The sequence below is a fragment of the Bufo bufo genome, chromosome 5 (genome assembly GCF_905171765.1).
Source record: "Bufo bufo chromosome 5, aBufBuf1.1, whole genome shotgun sequence".
Lineage (NCBI taxonomy): Eukaryota > Metazoa > Chordata > Amphibia > Anura > Bufonidae > Bufo > Bufo bufo.
The window spans coordinates 39,487,528-39,515,084 of NC_053393.1; the positions used below are offsets into that span (position 1 = coordinate 39,487,528).

General features: G+C 43.9%; 1 long non-coding RNA gene across 2 annotated transcripts in view; it reads right to left on the bottom strand.

Moving 5' to 3' along the window:
- Nucleotides 1-27,557, bottom strand: part of LOC121001330 — a 131,094-nt gene that overhangs the window by 84,017 nt on the left and 19,520 nt on the right. For both annotated transcript variants that reach the window (XR_005779032.1, XR_005779031.1), the window contains exon 2: nt 8,724-8,841. This is a non-coding gene — a long non-coding RNA (uncharacterized LOC121001330). The remainder of the gene's footprint in view (nt 1-8,723; nt 8,842-27,557) is intronic.

Sequence of the window (27,557 nt, forward strand, 5' to 3'; positions counted from 1 at the left end):
GGCCAGAGCGAGATATCAGCACAACAGCAATAAAGTGATAGCGGCGGCTTGTGAAGTTGTTTTGTGCAATACGTAATGATTATGCAAGGTACAGGGGTGGCAAAAATACATTCCACCAATCCGCCTCACCAGCAATGTATGCGAGATGTCATCAGCTGCCTCCATACCAGGAAGGCAAACATGGAGTGCACCCCGTATAGTGCAACTTAGAGGGGTTATAAATGGTGTCATTGTAATTCATTTTTCAAATATTAGGGGAGCGGTTTGTATGGCCTCTAATGCATGAAGGAGTTGCCAGCGCCTCTTCATAACTCCGGTGGATTCACCTCCAGGTATAGGGCTTATTAAGACCGGAGTCTAAAACGCTGGTCTTAATAAATGTGCCCCATAGAGTCCATTGTACAGCACTGATTTGTCCAGTGTGGAAACCTCTTCCCTGATTGTAGGTTTACCTCATATGTGGACCATACAGACCCTTATTTGGTGCACTATTTTTAGTGGGTGCCCCCTCCCCCAAACCTTCCAGTGCTCTCACCTAAACAATATAGAAACAATTTCTTTCAGTGTTGATCAATTGGGAATCAATCATAGTTGCCAACAGTAAAAAATTTGCTGGGATTGTATGAAATTTTCAGAGACAATGCTAGAAAATTTGACTTGTCCTTGCCTCAAAATTGATAGGGCTTAGGTAAATTTCAACCATTAGGGGGCATTCCTGGATGGGTTTGCAGCATGCCTAGGCCGAATTTACCAACAGAATGTTGGCAAGTATGCTCAATTCTTTCCCGTCTTTATGGCTTTAATATTAGGTCATGTATTACTGATTAATCTCATTGGGACCCTTGGTCCAACTTCCATAGACACGAGGGTCAGTTTCTAGGAAGCTAATGAACTGACCAGAATGATTTTTTTTTTCTTAAGATTGTGAGGAACCTGGAGGAACCAACAAAAACTCAAGAACATACACAGTCCACTCCATATAGAGCAGTCCAATCTGTGGCTTTCTAGTTTTTGCAAAACTACAACTCTCATCATGCCCCGATAGCTGTCAAGTCATGATGAAATTTGAAGTTTTACAACAACTGGAGAGTCACAGGTTGGGGAACACTAAAGTGGAGGTTACCATCGTGGTTGAAGCACCCATGGCGCAAGACTATGGTTCCAACCACTTATTTGTCCTTTTGCCTTATTACTTTGAAGACAAGAGTCAAGTATTGAAGAGGGTAGACTAGTTTATCCTTACCTGAAATATCTGTGCCTGGACCCATCTGTCTGATGACCAACTATACTATTGGGCCATCCAAAATGTGCATGTATGGTTTAAGTGAGATGCCATGGACTCAAGTATAAGACTAATCACCATCACCATCTGTATGGCCACCTTTAGGTGCCTGGTCCAAGTAGAAATTCCATGGATAATGTTCAGCATGAATGAAATTAGACCAAATGGTAGTAGATGTGGTACAATTGTGCTAGTCAACAACCAAGGCAAAAAAGCCTATGCATCTACTGGGAAGGATATCAAGGAAAGATGGAGTCATAAAAGTGTGGCCAAGAAGCTCAGCAACAAGACTCCAAAATATATAGATACATGGTACCACGTAAGGGTAATCCAGACAATCTAAGGTTTTTGGTGGTGGAAATCTAGTAGAAATGTTGGGTATCATGGGGAGTAGTGTAGAAAAATGGTCAGTCAACCCAAGGGTTGGGTAACAAACTGTAACGGAACAGGTACTACTGTGGCAATGAACAGATTGGACTTTGGGCTTCTTCTAAGGACGCTGTCAAGGTGGTCCCCTGATATTCACCCTCTCACCTCCATATAGGGATCTGGACTGTGCTGCAGGGACCACCAGTCCATGACACCTAGATCTAGTCTATGATTAGAGGCTGGTGTCCATGGAGGATCAACAGATACTGGTGACTGGCACCAAGTGGAAAGGAAGAAGTGTGTTCAGAGGGCATGCAGAGGTGAAGACAGGCAGAGTTCATACATTACAGTGGAACTAGGTCAATACAGTAGTCAGCAATAGGTCAGAACAGGCAGCACTGGGTCAAATAAGTTCTACAAGTAGAAGTCAGAACACACAATAAGAACACCATTGTAGGAACTAGATAAGCTAGGAACCTACTGCCCAGGAACCTTCCTATAAGGAAAGATGCCATAGGCTGGAGAGAGATTAGCCTGTGTGTGCTGGCCATTTAAGGGACAGAATAGCATGTGCATTCTGTAGGAATGTACACCAGCCAGAGCAGGAGGAAGAAGTCAGAAATCCAAGAAGCATGGAATGCAGTGCAGCAGGAGGGGTGAGTACTCTGGCAGCTGTGGCCTACAAGGAGAGGCCAGATACCAGTGGACATGGACCACCAGTTCTCTACTGGGAGGGGAGAATAAGCCATTGCCAGGCACCTCAGTCATATTGAAGTCCAACTGCCTAATCCTTCATTTCCCAGTCATCTTCCAGGTGGGAAAGGATTAGGTCTGGACACCGCTTTACACATTAGATGGTTGGCAGCTTCAGTGGATATTTATCTGAAGTGCATGGCCACCTTTACTGGTTGATTAGTCAGACGGCTCTACGCTCTGCGCATTCGCCACCTGGCATCTCTGCCAGTGCAGGAACAAAATCCACAATACTGGAGCACAAAAGAGAGAGTATATTACAGATACCAATGAAATATACCGGCTGTAAAGCTTGAAACCAGCAGTGATAATCAGATTTCTAAAGCAGCAGGAGAATGGTCCATACGTTCCAGCAGGAATTGCCATCTACAATTAGTGAGTCATCCGCATCTCCCTCATTACTACGTCCGCTCTATGTATAGAAATGTAATTCAATAAATACAAGCACCCCCTCGGGCCCTTGGGACAATTTTCCCCGATCAGGAACGTTCTCCAGTCACCACACACAGAATCAGATGTGTATCAGTCACATGGAGACAGCATGACACGCCGGGGGAAAAAACCTCAGGGGACGCTGTCTCCGGTTTCAAATTCTTGACGTTCATTTCATATTTATTTACTGGATTCCACCCAAGAAAAACATTCAGATGATTCTACTGGAAAACCAGCGTGTGCTCTGGCCAAGGAGACACCGGGTAATTGGTCGTTACCCTGAGGATTTCCAAAAAAAATGATAATTGGTGGTTATTACATGGACTCTAATTGTAGAACACACAGCGACTAATTCATGGAGACACAAATTGCCGTAATGTGAACGTTCGCCATTTAACACCAGGTCCGTTTTAGATACGACATTCTGCAGTGAATCATTTCTTCATAGGTCTTTATGGCGGTCGGAGCTCCTTTTTTTTCTGTTACAGAGCTCCAAACCCTCTTCAAAGATATCGAATTAGAGGATATGATTCTGGCTACCTGCAGCCACCACTAGGGGGAGCTTAGGAGCTTACTGCATACTGTGTTATTATTTAGTTCAATGTATAACTAGGTGCAGTAAGCTCATTAGCTCCCCCTAGTGGTGGCTGAAAGTAGCCAGAATAATGCCCTATATGTTTATACAAAAAAATCTAGCTCTAGTAAAGAGGTTGAGTAAAAAAACATGGCTGTGTTTGGTATTGCATCCGAATGGGGCTAAGCTGCAATACCAGAAGTAACCTATAGGTAAAGGTGGTGTAGATTCTGGTAGAAAGCAGCCTTATTTCTCTACCCTCGTACAATTATATACTGGGCAATTGGTTAAATATTATGGTATTATTGGAAACTCATCAACTAGAACCAATTATACTATAAAAGAGACCATGATTGGGGGGGGGGGGCGGGGGTCCTAAGCGATTTCACATCTAGGGAGATAGTCCAAATGTTCCATGAGGTTGGATTTTATCAGTCTATATACCTTCTTTATCTAGAGATAAGCGGTGCCTGAAGCGCGTTGGCTGCTTAACCCTTTCTTAACAATAAGGTGAAAGCTCAAGGAACGTTGTAGTGTGATTCAGGTTAGGCAGCTGCTGGATAATTGATCATTCGGCTTATATCATGGGGGGGGGGGCTAAAAGATAGAAAAGAAATGATATCGTCCTCCTTTATTTAATAACTGTAAGGATACAGTTCAACGAATGTGATATCAAAGTCCCTTCTGGCAAAACAAATTCCCCGTCAGACTAAACATGAAGCGGAGCCTCAGATGTAGCGGACAGACCACTGAACTGGAAGAGAACTAAAGCCTGACCCAGGGCCATGGATCCAGACGGATTATTCATTAGACGGCCTCCGCCATTACCTCGAACTCAATGTAACCAGTAAGTAAAATAAACCGGTGGGACCAACCGACTAATGAGCCACCATCACCATCGATCCGGAGATTTACAAACTCTTGTAGTGATTAGATTCCTTCATGAAAAAGAATGAATGAGAAAAAAAAAGGAGGCTTCCTATAATGATATCGGGGGCACTGGAGATCTACACTGACGATAACCGATCAAAATAGTAAAAGGTTAAAGACCGGTCCCCTCTCCTGACAAAATATTTGTATTCCTTGTGAAATAACAATTCTGGAGCATCTTCTCTTATAACTCTGCATTTGCTTGTTCCTTTGTCATTCCTGGAAATTTATGAATAAATTGACAACTGGGTGTCACCAACTGGGAGTGTGTCCCTGCTCCTTCTGACCTTATCTAATCTGTGCTGACTGTCTAGGGACACAACCCATTGACCAGGGGAATGGTAAGGCCCAGTTGTCAATTTATTTATAAATATGCAGGAGGAATAATAGAAGTACAGAACAGCACAGCATGATAAAAAATAATAATAAATATACTGTACAATAAATAAATGAAAAGGTAATATAAAATAGTAAATAATAAATATATAACAAATATAAAAGTAATAGAAAAATAAATATATAATAAATATAAAAGTAATAATATTACAGGATATAGCTACTAGAGAGGGGTCGTTGATCCAGGGAGTTATTATGATTGCCTGATTGGAGTCGGGAAGGAATTTTTTATTCCCCTAAAGTGAGGAAAATTGGCTTCTACCTCACAGGTTTTTTTTTTGCCTTCCTCTGGATCAACTTGCAGGATAACAGGCCGCACTGGATGGGCAGATGTCTTTTTTCGGCCTTATGTACTATGTTACTATGTTACTTATGTACTATGTTAATAGAAAAATAAATATATAATAAATATAAAAGTAATAGAAAAATAATATATAAATATAAAAGTCGTATAAAACTTCTATAGTGGTTCTATAGTGTCGCAATGGACTTTTAATCCACCCTTATTACACTGAGCAGTCAGCAACCTCTGGCATACTAGCTGCTATGAAACTACAACTCCCAGCATGCACACTTTAAATGTTCTCCCATAAAAGTGAATGGAGCATGCATGCTGGAGGTAGCCGCCCCATGCTGTAGGCAGCAGTCACACCCAGCCCTGGTGTCATAGGGGTCCCGAAGGCCACATAAGAAGACACCAATATTGTAAATGGCACATAATAGATAGATGCCCACAAGTGTCCAGAAGCATTAAAGGGGTTCTCCGGGAATTAAGAAAATGAAAATACTTAAATATTACTTTACTATAAATATATTCTCAAATACCTTTCATTATTTATAATGGCTCGTTTTGTCTAGGGAGCAATCAGGGGAAACAAAACGGCTGCCATCCTGTTAGTTCACACAAAACCTGTCCTGATCACACATGAGGACAAGTTACTTTACAACAGTGAGGTAAAGAGCTGCCTCCTCCTCCTCTCTACTTGTCAGGGATTATGATCCTGATTACAGATGATAAGAACTTTAACTGAATCTAGGGGGAATTTAGTTCATGAGGAGACATGAAGTACAGAGAGGACGGACAGTTGTAATGGAGACTGCATACAAGAGCTGCTGCTCATTAGCCTCACCTCACCCTCCTCTCATGTCTCCTCATCTTCTCCATTCCCAACGATTCATCTGTATTCAGGATCATGATTCCTGACAAGCAGAGCAGAGAGGAGGATGAGGCAGCTCTATGGCTCATTGTGGTGAAGTAGCTTGTCCTTCTGTGTGATTAGGACAGGTTTTGTGTGTCCTGATAGGACGGTGGCCATTTTGTTTCTCCTAATGATTGCTCCCCAGACAAAACAAGCCATTCTAAGTAATGAAAGGTATTTGTGAAAATATTTATTATAAAATAATATTTAAGTATTTTCCTTTTTTTAAATCCTGGAAAACCCCTTTAAGTTCCACCCTTGATATACAGGACGCCCACCAGCAAGTCCTCCCATCACCTCACCCAGCCAATTACTTAGGACCCAGTGCTGACCCGGCTTATAAATCCTTTCCTGCTGCAGCCGTGAGTCAGGCGACAGTAAGAACAACATTAGGTAAATCTAATTAGAAAAAGCTTTCCCGTGGCTGCAGAAGGGCATTAGTGATATTCCTGGCGCCGTTCATCATTACATCAGGACAATGCAGTCATCGGTAAGTCACCGGTGGATGAGGTGGAGGAGACAATGAGACAGACTCACTGGAAAACCTAATTCAAATTTACTGGAAGCGCTGATTCAATCGACATATTCCTAAGTAAAGCCATGAAGAATCTGTCACAGGCCCCACCTACCATGTGCTATTTATAATACTGGTGCGGTCCTCAGAGGCCGGCTCTGCACCCCACAGAGCTACACCCCCGAGTAACACCCAATATCCTCAGGACAACTACCAAAGAATCTGAGACGTTCATGGCTCCTGTGTAACTCCTCAGTCTCCAGCCTTCTTCTGTACACATCCAGTCACAGCAATCCTTGAGGCAAATACCTATCTCCTCTGCTTCATGTCCCGTCTTCTGCTTTTCTGTCACTCAGTCACCTACACAGTCCTCTACCTCATATCTATCTATCTATCTATCTATCTATCTATCTATCTATCTATCTATCTATCTCATATCTATCTATCTATCTATCTATCTCATATCTATCTATCTATCTATCTCATATCTATCTATCTATCTCATATCTATCTGTCTCATATCTATCTATCTATCTATCTATCTATCTATCTCATATCTATCTATCTATCTATCTATCATCTATCTATCTATCTATCTATCTATTATCTATCTATCTATTATCTATCTATCTATCTATCTCATATCTATCTATTATCTATCTATCTATCTATCTATCTATCTATCTATCTATCTATTATCTATCTATCTATTATCTATCTATCTATCTATCTATCTATCACACATCTATCTATCTATCTATCTATCTATCATATCTATCTATCTGCGATCCTGGAGCATCTATTCTTATGTCTGTATGTTGTGCTGTTACTTTATTATTTCTGCTAGAAGTTATGAAGGAATTGCTAGCAGTCTGCAGTAAGGGTACAGAGGGGAGGTAACCAGTTGGGGGTGTGTCCCTGCACAGTCTCACTCTATCCAATCAGTGCTGCCATTACATGTACACACCCCCAACTGGTTACCACACCCCTCTGTACCCTTACTGAAGGCTAATAGCAATTATTTAATAACTTCTAGAAGGAATAATTAAGGGATGGCACAACACAGAGCCATAGGAATAGATGCTCCAGAATTGTTATTACATGGGGAATGCATGAGGCTATTTAGACATGGAAGGTCAGGAGAGGTGACAGGCCCTCTAAAATATTGAGAACCTATGCTTGGGAAGTCATTCTGGGTCATTAATATCTAATCGGTGGGGCTCTGACTCCCAACATCCCCGCTGATGATCTATTATAAGGGACCATGGTGCTCAGTCTGTGAAGTCCCATCCATCCAGTCCCATTCAGGTGAATGCCACTGAGCTGCAGTACCAAGCACGGCCACTATACAATGTACGGCGCTGTACTTGGTGTAGCATGAAGAAGCCTCAGTGCTCCTTCAAACAGAGAACTGCTGGAGGTATCGGGAGTCAGACCCCACCTATCCTGAGACCCAGAAAATCTCTCTAACCTACATGTCTGAACGTTATGTTGGGAAGTGCAGCTCATGAGAAATCCATGTGACAGGACGTAGCTGACTTCTCCTCCTGCACCATAGGAACCAATAGTGCTGCAATCTGGGATATAACTGCAAAGGGAATCCGTGGCATGGTGTGGTGCAGCTTTATTGCCCTGAGCCTGAATAGTTGAGACGAGTTATCCAAAGTAAAGGCAGAGAGGCACCCTACATTAGAAAAGAGGTCATTGCTTCCTAACAGAGCCATGTACAGTAGGGGCCCCAGAAGCAGGACTCTCATGTTTAGTCACCCAAGGGACCTTGCCTTTAAGAAAAATGGTTACCAAAGTGGACAATTCCTTTAAAGAGGACCTGTTACCTCTGTTTTAGTACATACTTGCATTTCCCTTTGTAAAACAATTCTGGAGCCTTTTTTTTCCGTATAACTCGGTGTTGGGCCGTTCCTCTGTTATTCCTCTTAAATATTTGTTTATAATATTTTCCATTCCGCTTGTCAAAGCGGTGTATCCCCACACGGTCTGGCACTGGCAGCACTGATTGGACAGTGCTGGCGTATATATGAACACACACCCAACTGGTTGCTCCCATTGGCAAGTCATAAATACATTTCCAGTAGGAATAACAGAGGGATGGCACAACACAGCAATATTTAAAAAAAAATATAATACTCCAGAATTATTTCTTGAAGAAGACAGGTACGTATTTACTAAAACAGACAAGTCAGGAGAGCGGACAGATCTTCATTAAATCAACTCTATATCCCAAAAATGTGAATCTAATAATTTGAAGCCACTTACTTGTACAGGATCATAAGTATCCAAATATTACACTCAGCATCTCTGCAAGCCAATCAAGTCTGGTTTCTCGGCCTGCATGCCATATGTGTCCCAGGCTTCAAAGCATTCTGTGCTTTATCTAAAAGAACAAACATCAGGGTGAACAGGTCAGCGGCCTCAATGCAAATATCTGCATTAGTATATATTCTATATGTAGTCAATAGCATTTAAAGGGAACATTCACAGGAAGAAATTTAGAACCTGTCCTAGAATTCTACATGAAAATGATTCAAAGCTAAAGAAAAAAAAAAAAAGACATAAGAAGTCGAATGACTGCTAGTTACACAGTGTGGCAGGGTATGCCTATTATATGGCAGCTAAAATGAATGGGAGTTTATGCCTGTAGGAAGAAATGGAGACCAGGGGAGCTGCATACATAGAACTAAATGTGTTTAGTGTATAGTCTTAGTCTTACTACCTAGTTTTCCAGTAGTACAATAAAGCCACCATTTGTTATTAAATACCATTCCCTCTAATAATGAGGTGTCTCTGCTTACTCTGTCTAAGCCTATATAGCAACGCTAACAAGCAAAAAACATGAAGTACTCTAAAGCCACCATTTGTTATTAAATACCATTCCCTCTAATAATGAGGTATCTCTGCTTACTCTGTCTAAGTCTATATAGCAACGCTAACAAGCAAAAAACATGAAGCACTCTAAAGCCACCATTTGTTATTAAATCCCATTCCCTCTAATGATGAGATGACTCTGCTTACCCTGTCCCAGTCTATACAGCAAAGCTAACAAGCAGAAACAGGTAGTGCAATAAAGCCACCATTTGTTATTAAATCCCATTCTCTCTAATGATGAGATGACTCTCATTACTCTGTCCCAGCCTATACAGCAAAGCTTACAAGCAGAAACAGGAAGTGCAATAAAGCCACCGTTTGTTATTAAATCCCATTCTCTCTAATGATGAGATGACTCATTACCCTGTCCCAGTCTATACAGCAAAGCTAACAAGCAGAAACAGGAAGTGCAATAAAGCCACCATTTGTTATTAAATCCCATTCTCTCTAATGATGAGATGACTCTCATTACCCTGTCCCAGTTTACACAGCAAAGCTAACAGGCAGAAACCGTAAGTACAGTAAAGCCACTATTTGTTATTAAATCTCATTCCCTCTAAAGATGAGATGACTTTGCTTACTCTGTCAAAGTCTATACAGCAAAGCTAACAAGCAGACAACAAGAAGCACCATATCTTTCCATGGCCTGAAATATTTTGCCATTTTTATGAATTCTTAAATAGTAAGGTGGGGAGGCACTCCAAAAAAGAAATAAAAAATTTGTAGGAATGTAATAATAATGAATGTAATAATTGAATAATATTACGGACATCTTCATTACGGGGTCTGAGAGGGATCTGGAACTGTTTAGACAAGTATTATTGTCACGTATGCGGCATTGTTTTCAGAGGAAACACACAAGGTGCTCCCTTTAACCTTTGCTAAAATTGCAGAGTCGCCCATTACAACATGTGAAGCTTCCAGTGCCAGTTACTGCCAGGAATTAGGATGGGCGAGAACAAAGGGTTTTACCATCAGACCCTGCCGGCGGTATTGTTCCAGTATCTCTGTGTGTTCCCTTTGGAACTGTTAAGAAGGCTTTTACAGCCCGGCACTATTTTAAGCTTCCAGTTGTTAAAAAAAAAAACATGATTAAATACCTCTCCCGTATCGCTGCGCAAGCGCGCCAGGGGGTAGGGTCCTGCAGCCGGATTGCAGGACGCTACCGCATCTATGAATATCACAGGCTATGTAAAAGTGTCGGCCATAAATCTCTGAAATGTCACCTTTTTAGGGTAAAAAGCAAGTGCATTTCGCAGAATAAAAAAAAAACCTAAAGGGATTTAAAGGGATTTTCCATCAATATCTGTTTATGTAGGGGTCTGCCTTGTGGGAGCTCTGGCTTATGAAAACAAATTCACCCCTAGTGATACATTTCTATATGTCCTATATAAAGGGACAGCATAAATAGCGCCACTCCAGTTCATGGCCTTGTCTGGTATTGCAGCATTCCATTGAATAACAAGTACAGACTTTGGTGCATTAGTGGCGCTATTTCTGTGAAATAAAAGACTAGATCCTTTTATTCTAATCCCCTTTAAGCCTATGAACAGCATCAGGACATCTTACATGGTTGATACCTCACTTGAATGGGGCTGAGCTGCAATACCAGGTGCAGCCCATGGATAAGAGTAGCGCTCTTGTCCCAGAAGAGACACGTGGATGCGGCTCTCTCTGTAGAGGGAGACACTGGCTTGAGCCTCTCTATGACTCCCACTGACTTCCGGAGAGAGGGCCACACACAGGTCTGTGATGGGGGGTCAGATAAGGTCCGGTTCTTAGGGCGAGATTGGGGGTCTCCATCAATATATCCCCAATTTATTCAATCTATCCTCAATATCAGATCGGTGGGGGGTCCGACTCCTGACACCCCCACCGATCAGCTGCTTGAAGAGACCACGGAACTACGGTAAGTGCCACAACCTCTTCCTAGGCCAGTGACGTCACGTTCTTCAGTCACATGACCTGAGTGGGGCTGAGCTGCAATACCAAGCACAACCACTATATAATGTGTGGCGCTGTGTTTGTTTCAACCAGCTGATCGGTGGGGGTGCCGGGAGTCAGATCCCCACCGATCCCATACTGATACAGACAAAGAATAGGACCCCTCGGTATTAAATGCTTGGAAAAACCCCTTTAATCTGGCCCGGCCATGACCCGTAGTCACCCCTTCCCCCACGTTTCATAAGCATGGGAGGAATGTATTGATGACACGTCTCCACGGCTTCTTCTTTTTGGCATTGCTCCGGGAACAAAGGCCATATGGTTTTGAAAAAGGCCAAAAAAGGGTGGAGAAATTTTAGAATTTTTTTTTTTAACACTATAAAAAAAACAAAAAAAAACGATCATCTCAAGAAGCCGCTCGCGTTTGCAGATTCTTCGCGGGCCGGTACAATGTTCCTTTGACTTTGGTTGCAGACCTGGAGGTTTTGCATCTTGAATCCCAGCAACGCGCAGTCGGCTGCTATAAACTGGATTGACCCCCGAGCCGAGTCTGAGCTTCAGCTGGAGCCTGGCGTGCCAAACATTCTGAACAGAGCTGGATGATGTTCGGGGAAGTAGCTGCGGAGCTTTCCTGGAAAAAAAAAAGCCGTCCAAAATGGGCTCAGTAACCGGTTTCACAACGTGTCGCTCCAAGTCGGGAGGAGCTGCTTTACCCCCAAATTAAAGACTGCAAAAGACTTAAATGTCCCTTTCTCGCGAGCCAAAATTTTTTTTACATTTTTTTTGCTGCAGAATTTTGGTTTGAAGAAAATAAATTGTGTTTCCATTTAGAGAACTATGATGTAATATAGAATTAACTATTGCACTGCTGCGGCCTTGGAGGGGGGGGGGGGGATCTATCGGAAATGAATCAGAAAAATCTTGTGTTTGAAAGATTAAAAATAGGAGTACGGATGCTAAAATGAGCCATAAAAATACTTTATAGTGCCAATAATACAACTATTCAATGCAAAAAAAAACTTTACTTCACTTTACAGCGTCCATACATTTGCATGATCAAGTGCCCAAACTGTGCCAAAATAATGCCACCCAGGGACAGATTGGCCATGGACCTTATAGGGAAATTTCCCGGTGGGCCGATGCCCACTTGAGCCCTCCTCTTGGCCGCCAGCTGGATACTTAATGATCTAATGCTCGTCATAATAATTTATGCACTTGGCCTTTGCTCTCCTGAATTCAGCTGTATCACCGTCCCCAAGACTATGATACAGTTGTAAATTTTACATTTACACTTCACAGGGCTACAGACGTAAATGTAAAAATCACAAGTTTTACTGACTCTTTTCCCACAAAAATATATATCAATCTGCTCAGCTTCTCCTGTTCTATAACATGGTGCTTTCAGAGTGCACTGAATTTTTTGGTGACAGGTTCTCTTTAAAATAATAGCACCAGACTGTGCCAAACAATACCAGTATACGGTGTCCAAATAATGACACCCTAGCATGCTAAAAAATACCAGGGTCAAAAAAATATTGAAATATGTGTCCCAAGTAATATAATCATACAGTGCTGAAACGTTATTGTCAAATTTTGCCTATATAATATATAATATCTCCATACAGAGCCCAAGTAGTACCACCATCTACTACTGACAATCATTATACAGTACCAAAATACCAGTGCCAGAAAGTGTCATCGATGTCACAAGGTGGTGCCGGACCCAGGACTTTTGCCCCTCCAATAGTTCGGCTTAGTATGTCAGGCATACACAGTATGATGGGCCAAGGAACATAGTGGTGGGATTGATCGCTATAGGAAGGATTGAGGGATATCCAATGATAGAAGGAAAGATCGATATCCAAAGTAAAGAAGCAAGCAGGGATGGATCTCTATAGGAAGGATGGAGGGATCTCCTGGGATAAAAGAATGGAGGGATCTTCAAGGATAGAAGGAAGAATCGATCTCCAAAGGAAAGATAAAAGCAGGGATGACTCTTAAACTCTATAGGAAGGCTGGAGAAATCTCCAAGGATAGATGAAGGCAGGGATGGATCTCAGTAGGAAGAATGGAAGGATATCCAAGGATAGACAGAAGGTGGGATCTCCAAGAAAGGATGGAGCTCTATAAAAAAAAATAGAAGGATCTCCAAGGATAGAAGGAAGGATGGATCTCCAAGGAAAGATGAAAGCAAGGATAGGTCTGGCTCTCTATAGGAAGGCTGGAGAAATCTCCAAGGATAGATGGAAGGATGGATCTCCAAGGAAGGATGGAGGCCGGGATGGATCTCAGTAGGAAGAATGGAAGGATCTCCAAGGATAGATAGAAGGAGGGGTGGATCTCTAGAAGAAAAATGGAGGGATCTCAAAGCACAGAAGTAAGGATGAATCTCCAATGAAAGATGGAAGCAGGGATGGACTTCTACAGAAAGGATGACAGGATCTCCAATGATAGATGAGAGAAAGGAGCTCCTAGGAAGGATGGATATCTACAGTTTAGGAAGGATGGATCTCCAAGGACAGAAAGAAAGTGGGATCTCCAGGGAAGACTGAAGCCGGGATGGATATCTATGGCAAGGATCGCGGTATCTCCAGGGATAGACAGAGGGGGGGATCTCCAGGGAAGGATGGGGGCAAGGATGATCTCCCATTATAGGAGTAGTCATTTGCATTTTGCAGTAATAGAGAGATTACCGCCTATCTCACATATGGTTGAGTAACAAATTGGTTAATTTTCTGTTTGCGTATTGAGAAGAGATTAGAAAGCTCCAGAGACAAGAAAATCCCAGGGAGATGGCTTCTAATCTCCTCCAATACACACGGATGGACAATCTTCTAGACTGGCGGTAGCCAGCATGAAGTCCTCAGCAGGGAGCCCCTGATATAAGCCATTATATAATACCCACAGCTTCATGCACATCTTCCATAGTTTATATATAAGATAAGCAGCATGTATAGTGAGAAGCAATGTACCACATCCCAAAAAACATGACCAATAATATGGAGTGACCTGGTCTAGGAGCTGAAGGGAGCCTCAATTATTAGCCTACACCTTACTGATATAGCTGGGGTTGTAGGCCTACAACCTATATCACAGCAGCTATGTAAAAAGTGATGATACATATACAAATATAGGATTGTCATCTCCTGTCAGGCACTTCTTAGCTGTAAATCAATATAGCTCACATTATGGTTCCCCCAAGGCATGCCACCCAGCTTTCCTAGGATCCTGAGCTGCACGGCAGAGTAATTTGGGGAATTGGAATAGAAAATTGTATGATATGCTTGCAGGAAACTTTTCTCAATAACCACAGGATAGGTGAGAAATGTATGTTCAATGGTGTCTCCAGCAAGCATGAGAATGGGGGTCACCATATCCCCTTCGTAAATGGAGCACTGGAGGGCATGCCATTCATTGTCTATGAGACTGCCACGTCAGTTCCATAGAAGTAAAAGGAGTGGTGGACACACAAGCAATTATACATTTATCACTTATCTTGTGGATAGGTGAGAAATGTTGTTAGTGGGGAAAAAAAAAACTTTAAAGGGCATCTGTCAGCAGGATGAACCCTATTGATTTTGGCATACCGTTGGGTAGGGTTGACCGTGCTAATTAAAATGATATCTGTCTTGTGAAAATCGGTTGTGGCGTTCTCGAGAAAAAATATTTTTATTCTCCAGGCAAGTGAGGACTTCAGTACACCAAGGGGCGGAGCCAGAACTGTAAAACAGACACAGTGAGGTGATAGGCCCCGCCCCTCCGAGCACTGAGGATCTCTTTGGTATAAAGAATAAAAGTATTTTTTCTCAGAAACGCCACAACCAAATTTCACAAGACAGGTATCATTTTAATCAGCAGAATCGAACCTACCAAGCAGTATGTCTGGTTTAGTAGAGTTGAACCTGCTGTCAAATACTCTTTTCTAGAATGAGGACTTTTGGGATTTTCGGTGGAGTTGCATATTAAAGGTGTTGTATGGCATTCGGGAACAAAAAACAAAACATGGCTGCTTTCTACAAAAAAACAAGTCATTTATAACAATGATGACTTATTATGTGACAAAGAGGCTTTCGAGGTCCCTCAGAGCTGGGCGCCACTAATATCTCTGTTCTCCCTATAGCTGCCCTTCAGTGCCACCCTTGTCTATGGGCTGTATCTAGTATTTCAGTGAATGGGGTTGAGTTGCAATACCAGACACAACCAATATAGACAAGAGTGGCGCTGTTTATCAAAGAAGGCAGACAGATTTTTCTACCCCATTTAAAGGGGTATTCCCACCTTAGACATATATGGTATGTCATAAATCTCTGATACTGGGACCAACACCTATCTCTAGAACTGGAGTCCCCGACACTCCTTCATCTTGGTGGGGCGGCTGCCAGATGGGATGTGGGGTTGGAGGTCCCCTTGTTCTGTAGATAGGTGTGGGTCCGAGAGGTGAGACCCTCATCTCTCAGCCATTTATGGCATATTCTGTGGATACATTAAAGGGGTATTCCCATCTCAGACAATGGAGACATATCACTAGGATACACCCCCATTGTCTGGTAGGTGTGAGTCCCACCTCTGGGACCTGTACCTACACCGAGACCAGAGCGGGGAAGGTGGTGGCCAGAGGACCCCGGGTTTTCTGTGGTCCGGCCACTGCCAAGCGCTCTCCCCTTAGAAGTTAATGAGAGCACACCGCACTTGCACGGCCATCGCTCCCATTCATTTCTATGGGGCCAGCGCTTGGCTATTTTCGGCGGCCCCATAGAAATGAATGGAGGGCGGCTGCGCATGCGCAGTGCGCCCTCCACAACCTTCAGGAATCCATTCTCGATGTAGGTGCGGGTCCCAGTGGTGGGACCCGCACCTGCCAGACCACAGGGGCATATTCTAGCAATATGCCCCCATTGTCTGAGATGGTAATACCCCTTTAAATTTAAAAGAAGCACACAAGCTTATTAAATGAATAGCAAAAATATAAGCAACACACAAAATAAATGCATTAAAAACTATTTTAAAAAATGCTAAAAAATGCAGCTGATCAGGTCCAGGATCCCAACATGGACCTAGGACGATAACTATTGTATTTCTGTTCCGTATTCTGTGGATACGCCATTAATGTCTATGGTCGGAATACCCCTTTAAGTTGTGTGAGCTGTTTTTGGAGCAATTGCCAATTACATAGAAATTAAGCAGAGGTAAAAAAAAAAACGCAGTTGACCTTTTAACCAGGCAGAGGATCGGTGTTAGCAATGCTGACTAAGCGAGCTGATAAATTGTCCGTGTGTCTCAAGAGGTGCACAGGGGTTTAGCTTTGAAGAATGAATGATTGATTCATCGCAGACAACTTTTTTTAACTGTCAAATTGGAGTCAAGTTTAAGACTGCGAATTCCCCTGTCACGACTGGCGTCACCAATATTTTTAAGATACAGATACTGAGCGAACCATCATACAGCGGTAGCCTGACGTGCAAGAAATGGGTGCGAAGGCACAGACAGAAACCCCCACGGAAGCACTCCGTAAGGCTTCGGTGGGGTTCCTTGCCTCTGTTCCGCACCAGACCTTCCGGTTTGCGGACCCATTCAAGTGGACCCGCTGTTTGCATGAGCCCTTAGGCCCGCATCCGATCCGCATCTTTTGTGGATCGCACACAGACCTATTCATTTGTATGGGGGCTCTAAGAAAATGCACACAGCACATGGATGTCATCCGTGTGCTATCCACATCCGTGTGCTGTCCACATCCGTGTGCTGTCCACATCCGTGTGCTGTCCACATCCGTGTGCTGTCCACATCTGGCTGGTATCCGTATTTTGAGGGTCCACTTTCTGCAGAGTGTACAATACATACGGTCGTGTACATGTAGCCTTAAGCCCTATGCACACAAACTTATTTTTGGTCCACATCCAATTTGATGTGGATTTTTTGCGGATCGGATGCGGACCAATTCATTTTAAAGTGGCTCCAAAAGATGCAGACAGCGCACCGTTTGTCTATTCCTCCAGCCCTTAAGAAACAAAGAAACGTGTCCTATTCTTGTCCGTTCGCACGCAGCCAGGATCCGTGTTTTGTTTTAGTTTACATTTCTTTATAGAAATTACAGCTTTCACCCCCACGAGACAGGAAGGAGGGGGCGCAGGTGCATAGCTGAGAGCATTGAGAGAAGGAGAAGGGAAAGTGGGACACGGGGAAAGCCCACTGAGCCCAGAGCCTGCAGCTGCAGCTGCAAGGAGGTCACAGAAAGCAAGCTTTGAAAATCAGCTAAAAAAAATCCTGCAGGGCCAAAGTCTTCAGGTACATGTGCACACATGTAATAATCTCTTCTCCAACTCTGCACACACACTTTGAGAGAGAAAGAGAAAAAGCGCAGGAAGGAAGGAATGATCACTAAGCAGTATAAATCTGGTAACAGGACATCTAGGGGCTCATTCCCCATTCACCCACTGAGAGAATGTAACCCTCCCATGTCCCAATGTACAGTGAAGTACAATAATACATTAATAAAACATTTGATAATCCACAAAATAATATTTTCTGAGCGTATTTCAGATAACGTGTTTTACAATTAGAAACAGAATACCAAGATGAGAGAGGACCGATAAGGAAATCCCTCTGACTGAGAAACAAAGTAGTAATAGCAAATTTTATGGACCGCATACAAGATGAGATACGGCCTCTAGACCGGATACAAGATGGGATACGGCCTCTAGCCTGGATACAAGATGAGATATTGCCTCTAGCATGGAAACAAGATGAGATACAGGCTCTAGCTTGGATATAGTATGAGATACCACCTCTAGACTGGATACAAGATGAGATATGACCTTTAGCCTGAATAAAAGATGAGATATCGCTTCTAGCCTGGATACAAGATGAGATACGACCTTTAGCCTGGATAAAACATGATATACGGCCTCTAGACTGGATACAAGATGAGATACGGCCTCTAGCCTGGATATAGGATGAGATAAGACCTTTAGCTAGGATACAAGATGAGATACGGCCTCTAGCTTGGATACAAGATGAGATATGGCCTCTAGCCTGGATACAAGATGAGATATGGCCTCTAGCCTGGATATAGGATGAGATACGGCCTCTAGCCTGGATATAGGATGAGATGCGGCCTCTAGCCTGGATACAAGATGAGATACAGCCTCTAGCTTGGATACAAGATGAGATATGGCTTCTAGACTGGATACAAGATGAGATATGGCCTGTAGCCTGGATTCAAGATGAGATATGGCCTCTAGCCTGGATACAAGATGAGATACGGCCTCTAGCCTGGATATAGGATGAGATACAGCCTCTAGCCTGGATACAAGATGAGATATGGCTTCTAGACTGGATACAAGATGAGATATGGCCTGTAGCCTGGATTCAAGATGAGATACGGCCTCTAGCCTGGATACAAGATGAGATACGGCCTCTAGCCTGGATATAGGATGAGATGCGGCCTCTAGCCTGGATACAAGATGAGATACAGCCTCGAGCCTGGATACAAGATGAGATATGGCTTCTAGACTGGATACAAGATGAGATATGGCCTGTAGCCTGGATTCAAGATGAGATATGGCCTCTAGCCTGGATACACAATGGGATACACCCTCTAGCCTGGATACAAGATGGATACAGCCTCTAACCTGAAAACAAGATGAGATACGGCCTGTAGCCTGGATACAAGATGAGATACGGCCTCTGGCATTGAAACAAGTGAGACCTGCCTTACAACCTGAGCTCCTTGACTGAAGACACACCGGTCTCTCTCTATGCGCATTACAAGTGATCCTTGTGAGTATATTGCATACATCTGATGCGACAGGTGTCTGAACATACTACACCATAGTGCGTTTTTTTCACTGCATTTTAGGTTTCCATGCATCTGTTTAAAATCTATGATTGAATGTGGTCCATCTAACTGAAGATTTTTCCGAATGTAAGAAAGAGAAAATAATAGGAACATTTAAAAGAATCCTCTCTTGCAGCGCAATCCTTTCTCCTATCACTTTATCTAACAGACTTTTACCCACATTGTCTTGGGATCTGCAGCGCTTGAGTGGACCTATTTCCTATACAGAGACTTTGTGCTTTTATTCTACAAGTGAGATATGATTGGGCATGGAGGATACAGGTTCCTGGTATCCTGCGGCACATTTGCCCACGGATGTTGCAGCTGGGCCTGTAGATCCTGCACACTCATACGTTGCTGAAGCTGACATCTCAGCAGGTGCCATAAATGCTGGATTGGGGATAAATCTGGTGAGTGCATCGTAAGGGCGTGTCTAGCAGTCAGTGATCTCTAACCAAGAAGTACACTACCCCAAAGTAGCCTCTGAGAGCTTTTTTTTTATAGAACAGCGGGGAAAGGACTTTTGCACCCTCTTACAGCAAGACCAAGACATATATCTGCCTGAGACATAACCGCATGCTGAGTTTTGCAACAACCCGACGTTGCGTTATTTTTAGTGAATAAGGGCATAATACAGGTATAATTATACTTTTATTATTTACATAAATAATAAAATTATACAAATCAAAAAGTGTAAACATAAAATGTGAATTATAATAATATAAGTTAAATGGTCTCCTAAAATGATCCACTATAAAGCTGCCAATATGTACTACCCCATACAACTCAATAAATTCCACTCTTTCAAGTCTGCGTACAGCAAATATCCACTCAGTCTCCACTGTATAAACAGTGGACAAAGCCTCTTTATTAAGTACATACAGACTGACAGCGTACAATCGGTGGTGCGATGCCCGTCAAAACATACAAAGCCTGTTCCATACATTGGTTTGACCGGCGAGCTCATATCTATTGTAGGTAGAACAAAGATGATGTCATTGACTATTGCAGAATACATTTCGATACAAAGAAAGATATACACCAGTTAAAGGGGTTGTCCAGGTTCAGAGCTGAACCCGGAGATACCTCCATTTTCACCCAGGCAGCCCCCCTGACTTGAGCATCGGAGCAGTTCATGCTCCGATGCTCTCCTTTGCCCTGCGCTAAATCGTGTAGGGCCAAGGCATTTTCAGGAGTTCCGGTGATGAACCGGGGCTCCCCATGGGGCTGCCAGGAAGCCCGGCGACATCACCGGCACCGATGGGCGGGCTTTAGCGCTGCCCTAGGCAGTAAGACACTCAAGTTATCAATATAGAAATGGAAGGACTGGACCCAATGGATTAGTGGCACCACTCAGGATGGGTTTGGGTCTCATCACTCAACCAACTAACCTCGTTTCTTCTATGCCAATCGTTTGAAGCACGCAGTCTACAGCCAGCCTTAGATTTATCTAAAGGGCATACGTGCCCAGGAACCCAGTGAGAACAGGGGCCCATATGAGGTTAGCCTTCTTCCGATACCTCATGTGCAATGTGAACGTACAACAAGTCCTACTGTTCTCCTACTGTCCTTCTCTTCTCCAAGGGTAGGGTTGAGAGGGGCTACTAAGCCTTGTCTAGAGCTGAAGGTAGGTTGTGATGGTATGGACATGCTCCAGGAGGAGGTGCAATGTTGATTACAGTCACAGGACCCCCTCAATTTTCTATGTATGCCATTGCTGATATCCATGAAGATGATTCAGTGGTTCTTATGGGCTAGTAAAGGGGTATCCTCACCATGACCACCCATCTCCAGTAATTTTAACGGGCACAGAATATTTTTGAAGCTTGAAATATGAAGAATATTAAGCAATCGGTAGACATGACAGCTTATTATAATAATGATCCAGCCAAAAGGATTTAAAAGGTTAGTAAAATGTTGCAGAATACTTTCCCTGACAGAAGATAAAAGACAGTCCTTCTGCCCGAGGCCAGGTAATGATCGGTATTAATTACATCTGCGGTAGCCAAGATGAGCTGCAGGTCCTAAAATACAGCACGCAGGTGATGTGAAATACCTTATCCTGAAGTGAGGAGTGCAGGAGAATGAAATGGTTGGGCAGTTTTGGACGCTGTGTCTCGGTCTGTGGCCAACGCTATTGGGCTACCATTGGAGTTTGTGGAGTTTTGCAGGGAAGATGGTGGTCTTGCCATGCTGGGGTTTTCAGCCTAAATACAATTGAGACATGCCCAGTCAATAATGATGCCCCAGAAAATGCTGATGTTATACAAGGAATAGAAAAATTAAGCAATAGTAATCTGGGCATGGTGGCCATTGTAGGTTTTTGGCTAAAAGTTGGTAGAGAGAAGGTGGCCAAGGGCCTCCAATGCCAGTTTGTACTTCACAAGACTATAGGACCATAGATCTGCAGTTGGGGGGGGAGGCTCCAGTCAGATCTATCTAGCAAATGGACAAGATTTTCCAGACTACTAAACGTTTTACAATGTCCAAATACCTCAGGGGTCAGTACAGAGATCTATCCCATCATCTATTTATCCCCAGGACTGTGACTGTGACGAGGGGACATCCTCTGCGTCTGGAGGAAAGAAGGTTTGTACACAAACATAGAGGAGGATTCTTTACGGTAAGAGCAGTGAGACTATGGAGCTCTCTGCCTGAGGAGGTGGTGATGGTGAGTACAATAAAGGAATTCAAGAGGGGCCTGGATGTATTTCTGGAGTGTAAAAATATTACAGGATATAGGTACTAGAGAGGGGTCGTTGATCCAGGGACTTATTCTGATGCCTGATTGGAGTCGGGAAGGAATTTTTTATTCCCCTAAAGTGAGGAAAAATGGCTTCTACCTCACAGGTTTTTTTTTGCCTTCCTCTGGATCAACTTGCAGGATAACAGGCCGAACTGGATGGACAAATGTCTTTTTTCGGCCTTATGTACTATGTTACTATGTTACCTGTATGTTGAAGGAATTTATAAGTTCCAGCTTCACCTAAAGTCATCCGACAGGTTTCATTAGTGTCAGCAGATGATGGTCTCCATCTGTCTTTTGGAATTTCTAGTATAGTCTCTTGTATAAGGCCATCCTTAAAGGGTAGGACAAACCGTATTAAACCAGGCATGCTTTTTGGAAGGATTAATTCTGCTGAGCAAAATGATACCTGTCTTGTGAAAATCAGTTGTGGTGTTCCTAAGAAAAAAAATACTTTTATTCTTCCTGCAAATGAAGGCTGTAGTGCATTGAGGGGAGGGGCCAGCACTGGAAAGCTGAGGTGCAGTGAGGGTCTAGGCCACGCCCCTTGGTGCACTCAAGTCCTTATTTGGATCAAGAATCAAAGTCTTTTTTCTCAGGAATGCCGCAACTGATTTTTACAAGCCAGGTATCATTTTAATCAGCAGGATCATCCCAACCAGGCAGTATGCTTCGTTAAATAGGGTTGATTGTGCTGACAGATGCTCTTTAAGGAAGCCACATACATTAGATTAACATTGGCCATGCTTGCCGATTTTTGTGGGACCAGTTGAACATCTAATGTCTATATTGGTGTTCCAATCAATATGCATATAAATGTACAGTACAATGGATTCAAATTGAGCCTGGAACTCTCTTTAAGGGCATTTTCCAGTTTCTATACACCCTAGCAGTGTAGCTAATAGAGGGGGGTTCTCTGTCCAGGATGCCCATCTCTTGGCCAGACGGGAGAGTAGTTACATGAAGCATCTTCTGCTCTGGAGGACCTGTCCTGTCCTGCCTTACACAGACAAGCCTTTGATATGAATGGACATCGCGTAATGCTTCTTGTCCCCTGTGGCGGCGCTGCAGGGAAACTGAACGCTTACTGCCAGGTTTCTCCAGATTACCGCTGATGGCTAGAGGTCCCGATAGGAGGACACTTTATGATCAGGTTATCGTCAGGGGCCCCATTCACACGTCAGTGTTCCACGTATATGGGCCATACGTGTTCTCCACAGACAGCACACGTCCCCATTCATTTTAATGTGTGTATTCACGCATCCGTGTTTTTTACCACGGTCCATGTTTTTATCACGGAAGCACGCTCTATTTTGTCCGTGTTCATGGATCCATCACGCTTATTATAGTCTATGTGTCCGTGAAAACCATAGATGCCACCCGTGTTTCACGGATCATTAGGAAGAGGTGCTTTGAAAACTGTTTTTCAGCTGTGCAGGGTCAGTGAAACACGCATGACACACGGACACAACGCGGTGGCATCACTGACCGCCTTTTCACGGACTTAAGCACGGACGTGTGAATGAGGCTTAACAAGTCCCCCTTTAGCATACTGAACACAGGACCAGCCTGATACCATCAGGTAAAGGATTAGGAGAATTTTCCCATATTGATTTCAATGTATCAAGCAAAAAGTAACTAGAACTAGTCATTGTGTAAAAGAAAATGCGAACAATTAGAGTAAATTGTAGCCTCTACGACGCTTATTATATGCTATCGATTACCATTAAAGAGAAACAAGTTTTTCCCTTTTTCCTTCGAATGCTTCTCACGTGGCTTCCACTCGCCTGGGGCCGAGAACGACATGTACTGATTGGTTTATATGAGTGCACGATGTAAATCATTCACCACGTTATGGACAGCTATTTGACAGCCGCCTGTGCTTTCCCTTTAACTGGTCCTGCACGTGTTGCCCCGGGCGGTGCCGTAGATTATAAAGCGCTAAGTAAGGCTGTGTAATGCAGGTATGCTGACATCACAGACATACTGCTGTTTATGACAGCCTGGAGCAGTCCTACTCCTAGCAGAACATTCCTCCTTTCTGTGCTATGTAATAGACATGACATTTTGATGGGAAGTCTTCGCCGCCGGCCTTCCACCCATAAATGTACTCCGTTCTAAAAGTATCTCTCAAACACGTAGAACGAGTTGGTCAGATGGGGACCCGGTGGCTGCGAGGACACCTTCCCCTGATTTCCTTCGGGGGGGGGGGGGGGGAGGGCGAAAAACACTTGACTTCGGCCTTTGTACATGGGAAAGGAAGAGGTGTAATTTGAGGAGAAACACGATAGGGCGTGATTACTTTTGGAATAGGGGTTCATTTTAGGTCAGTGGAGGTTTGAGGGGTTTCCTGAGTTTAGATCTATAGAAAGTATTTGGGATTCGAAGAGTCGTTTCCGCAAAGGTCTAGGTCCCCTTAAAAAACAACGGACGATTTCCTACACCCTTTGCAATGGTGAAATCCACGGTAGGGGCTCAGTCTCACGTACGCCCGTGTTATGTCTGTAACTGCGCGGTCCATGTTTCATCCTTGACACTGCCCATGACATGACTCATCCATGTTTGATCCGTAGTTTCCGTCATTTTCAGTCCATGTGTCTTCCGTCAATCCTAGCCCGAAAAAATGTGACTCCAGAGCATCTTCTAGCAACGTTCTGTGAAAATCACGGACCAAATACAGACGGTGTCCGTGGTGCGTGAGGGTTCAGCAACCGTGGACCAAACAGGGCATGCGTCCATGGTGTCACCACGGTCCATGGAAAAACCACCGATGTGGCTACCTGCGACACAAGTGGCCATCTTGGCATCCTTATTGACCTCCTGGCAGGAGCATAAAGGCGGTGTCTCTCCGACGACAGATGTAGCAAAGGTTAACTTGACACTTTACGTGTTAAATACATTGTTGCAGCAAACTTTAAACCAACAAAGCTAAACTGGGAAGTGAACGTTTGCTGCAACCGTGTATTTAATGCGTCGAGGGTCAGGTTGAGGTGTGCTGCATCTGTATGTAAGTACTGGGTTGGCTTTGTATGATGGGCTCCTACATATGACATGCTGGACATACGAGTGGGTTAGAGATAGAGCGCACGCTATTCAGGGGCGTAGCTATAGGGGGTGCAGAGGTAGCAGTCGCCACTGGTCCAGGAGCCTGAGGGGCCCAAAGACCCTTGTGCTGTATAAGAAGACACTGGTATTATAGAAAGTGCATGCTGGTCAAGTTACACCCCTGGCTGGAGCGAAGGGGTTAGGTCAAGAATTTGGCATGTGGAGGGGTTCAATTGCTCAGTGAGCTCAGTGAGCAGCCATTGTTTTTGTTCCACACCACTCCTTTTTTTCCTATGCCAATTTTGCAGGGTTTCTCTTACCTTCTATGCTTTTATGGTCCAATTTAAACAATTTTTGCCTCGTGACCAAGCAGGTAGCAAAAAAATGTACATTAATCCAAATAGTCCGGACGATCGGGTTATGTTGTGTGCCAAGGCTCCTTGTAGAGGGCCCGGCAGGCGTCGCCATGAACGGGCAGATTCACACACTTTGGCTTTTCAGCTCCGGCTCCTTGCTGCTAAATTCTCAGCATAACAATGTAGGGAATGCAAGAAAGCCGACGAGAAATGCCAAGCTCGGCCTCCAATCCGCTTATAGCCAGACCTTTAGTCACCCCACAGACTTGACTCTTGCACGGAGGAAACCTATGGAATGTCACAAGCTGCAAGTCCATTTTCAAAGACCTACATTTCGGCAGATTGGCGGACGCTGTGGATAAAAACAAGTATAGGGGGAACTGCGGTCCCTAAGGATAGTCTGCACCACGGATCCGGTTTCTGCCGATGTAACAAGGAGCGGTTTGGTCGTGGAGAGGTTAATGGGTTGTGGTGCTCTAATTTGATAGGGTTCAGTTGGGGTTAAAAATGGAGAAGCCATAAGGCAGTGATGGCAAAACCTATGGCACGGGCACTCAGAGCCCCTGGAAAAAGTCTATGATGTATTAATATGCCTTAGGGCTCTTTCACACGAGCGGATTCCGTGCGGGTAATCTGCTGCGTGAAAGAGAACTAAGCGCCGTTCCGGACAGCAGAGACGATGCTCTGTGCCTCTCTGTGATCTTTTTACTACAAAATCAAGGTGACAACTTTATCTCACTGTGATTTTGTAGTAAAAAGATCAGAGAGAGGCAAAGAGCGTTATCAATCATGTTACTGCTCTGTGTCTCTGCTGTCCGGAACGGCGCTTAGTTCTCTTTCACGCAGCAGATTACCCGCACGGTATCTGCTCGTGTGAAAGAGCCCTTAGACGGTTCCTGCCATTCATCACTATGAACGGCACAAGCAGCGCACTCAATGCAGGCAGGATATTATGCAAGTATATGGATGATATACTATATTGGACTGTAGTATTCAGGGTAACTTGCCGTGTTGGCACTTTGCGATAAATAAGTGGGTTTTGGGGTGCAGTTTGGACGCTCGGCCTCTAAAAGATTCACCATCACTGTGATATGGGATGCGAAAGAAGCAGTCGTACCCAGATCCTGGGGATCATAGAGCTCATATATTGTAAATGGTCATGGTAGGTGGGAACTATCTGATATGAGGGTCTGAGCATCTGATATGGGGGTAGGATCGGATATGGCGGTTTGATTTGAGATCTGAAATGGGGGTCTGATCTGAAAGGAAGGGGTATATTTTTTGTATTGTCACACATTATAGGGGGTATTTTTGTACTGGTGCACATTGCAAGGAGTATTATTACTACGTAGGGACTGCGGGGAACGTAATTACTAGTATGGGAACTTTGGGGGTATTATTACTTTTGGGGCACAACAGGGACATTATTACTACTGAGTGCACTCTGGTAGATCATTATTTCTATTGGGGGGGGGGGGGGGCACCTTTTCTATTTTTGCCTGTGGCAGCAGAAAGGCTATGTGCACCCCTGCCCCTTGCCACAAAGCACATTCTTTGCACCACAGGCGCCCTCTGCTGTCTTTGTCCGCCCCTAGTGGGAACCCTGTTACAAGCCCATGAGGTTAGAGTTACGCCCCTGCCTATAGAGGTCATTGTGGGTATGCAGTTATACAGTGGTCCAGAGAGAAGACTCCAGGAGAAGATGGAGACCGCCTGCTGCTGGGGTACCTGGCAGGATGTCTGCACTACCCATATAATGAAACCCCACGCTCATGGCGGAAAGCGGCCAGATATCCCATTATAGTCTATGGGGTTCGGCGGTGTACGGCAGTATCCTGCAATGCCAGATCTGGTGAAGTCAGAAAGAACCTGCCAGTTAAGGTTACTGCAAATATGAACGCAGCCTTAAGGGCCCTTTACAGGGGCAGAGAATCCCACAGATAATCGCTAATAAGCATTCATATAAACGCGATTATCTGACGGTGTAAATGTACCGCAGAAATGCTTGTTCATTGGGTAATGGATAATTTGTGTGGTCACAAAAACTATCATTTGCCGGCGGCAGATCGTGCTGTGTACACACCCAATAACAAGTCTATAGGGGGGAAAACAATGGCATTAATGATTGCTCCTACCCATACTGTGGAGGAGAACGCTGCATGTAAATACAACAGTCTCCTCCACCAGCGAGAAGCCGACTTTTGGGAAAGAAGGCTTCTTTCTCAACAATCTGCTGCTGCTCTATCCTCCCGCGTCAAGGGACCTTTAGACAGAGTGACTTGGCAAATAAACCTCTGGAG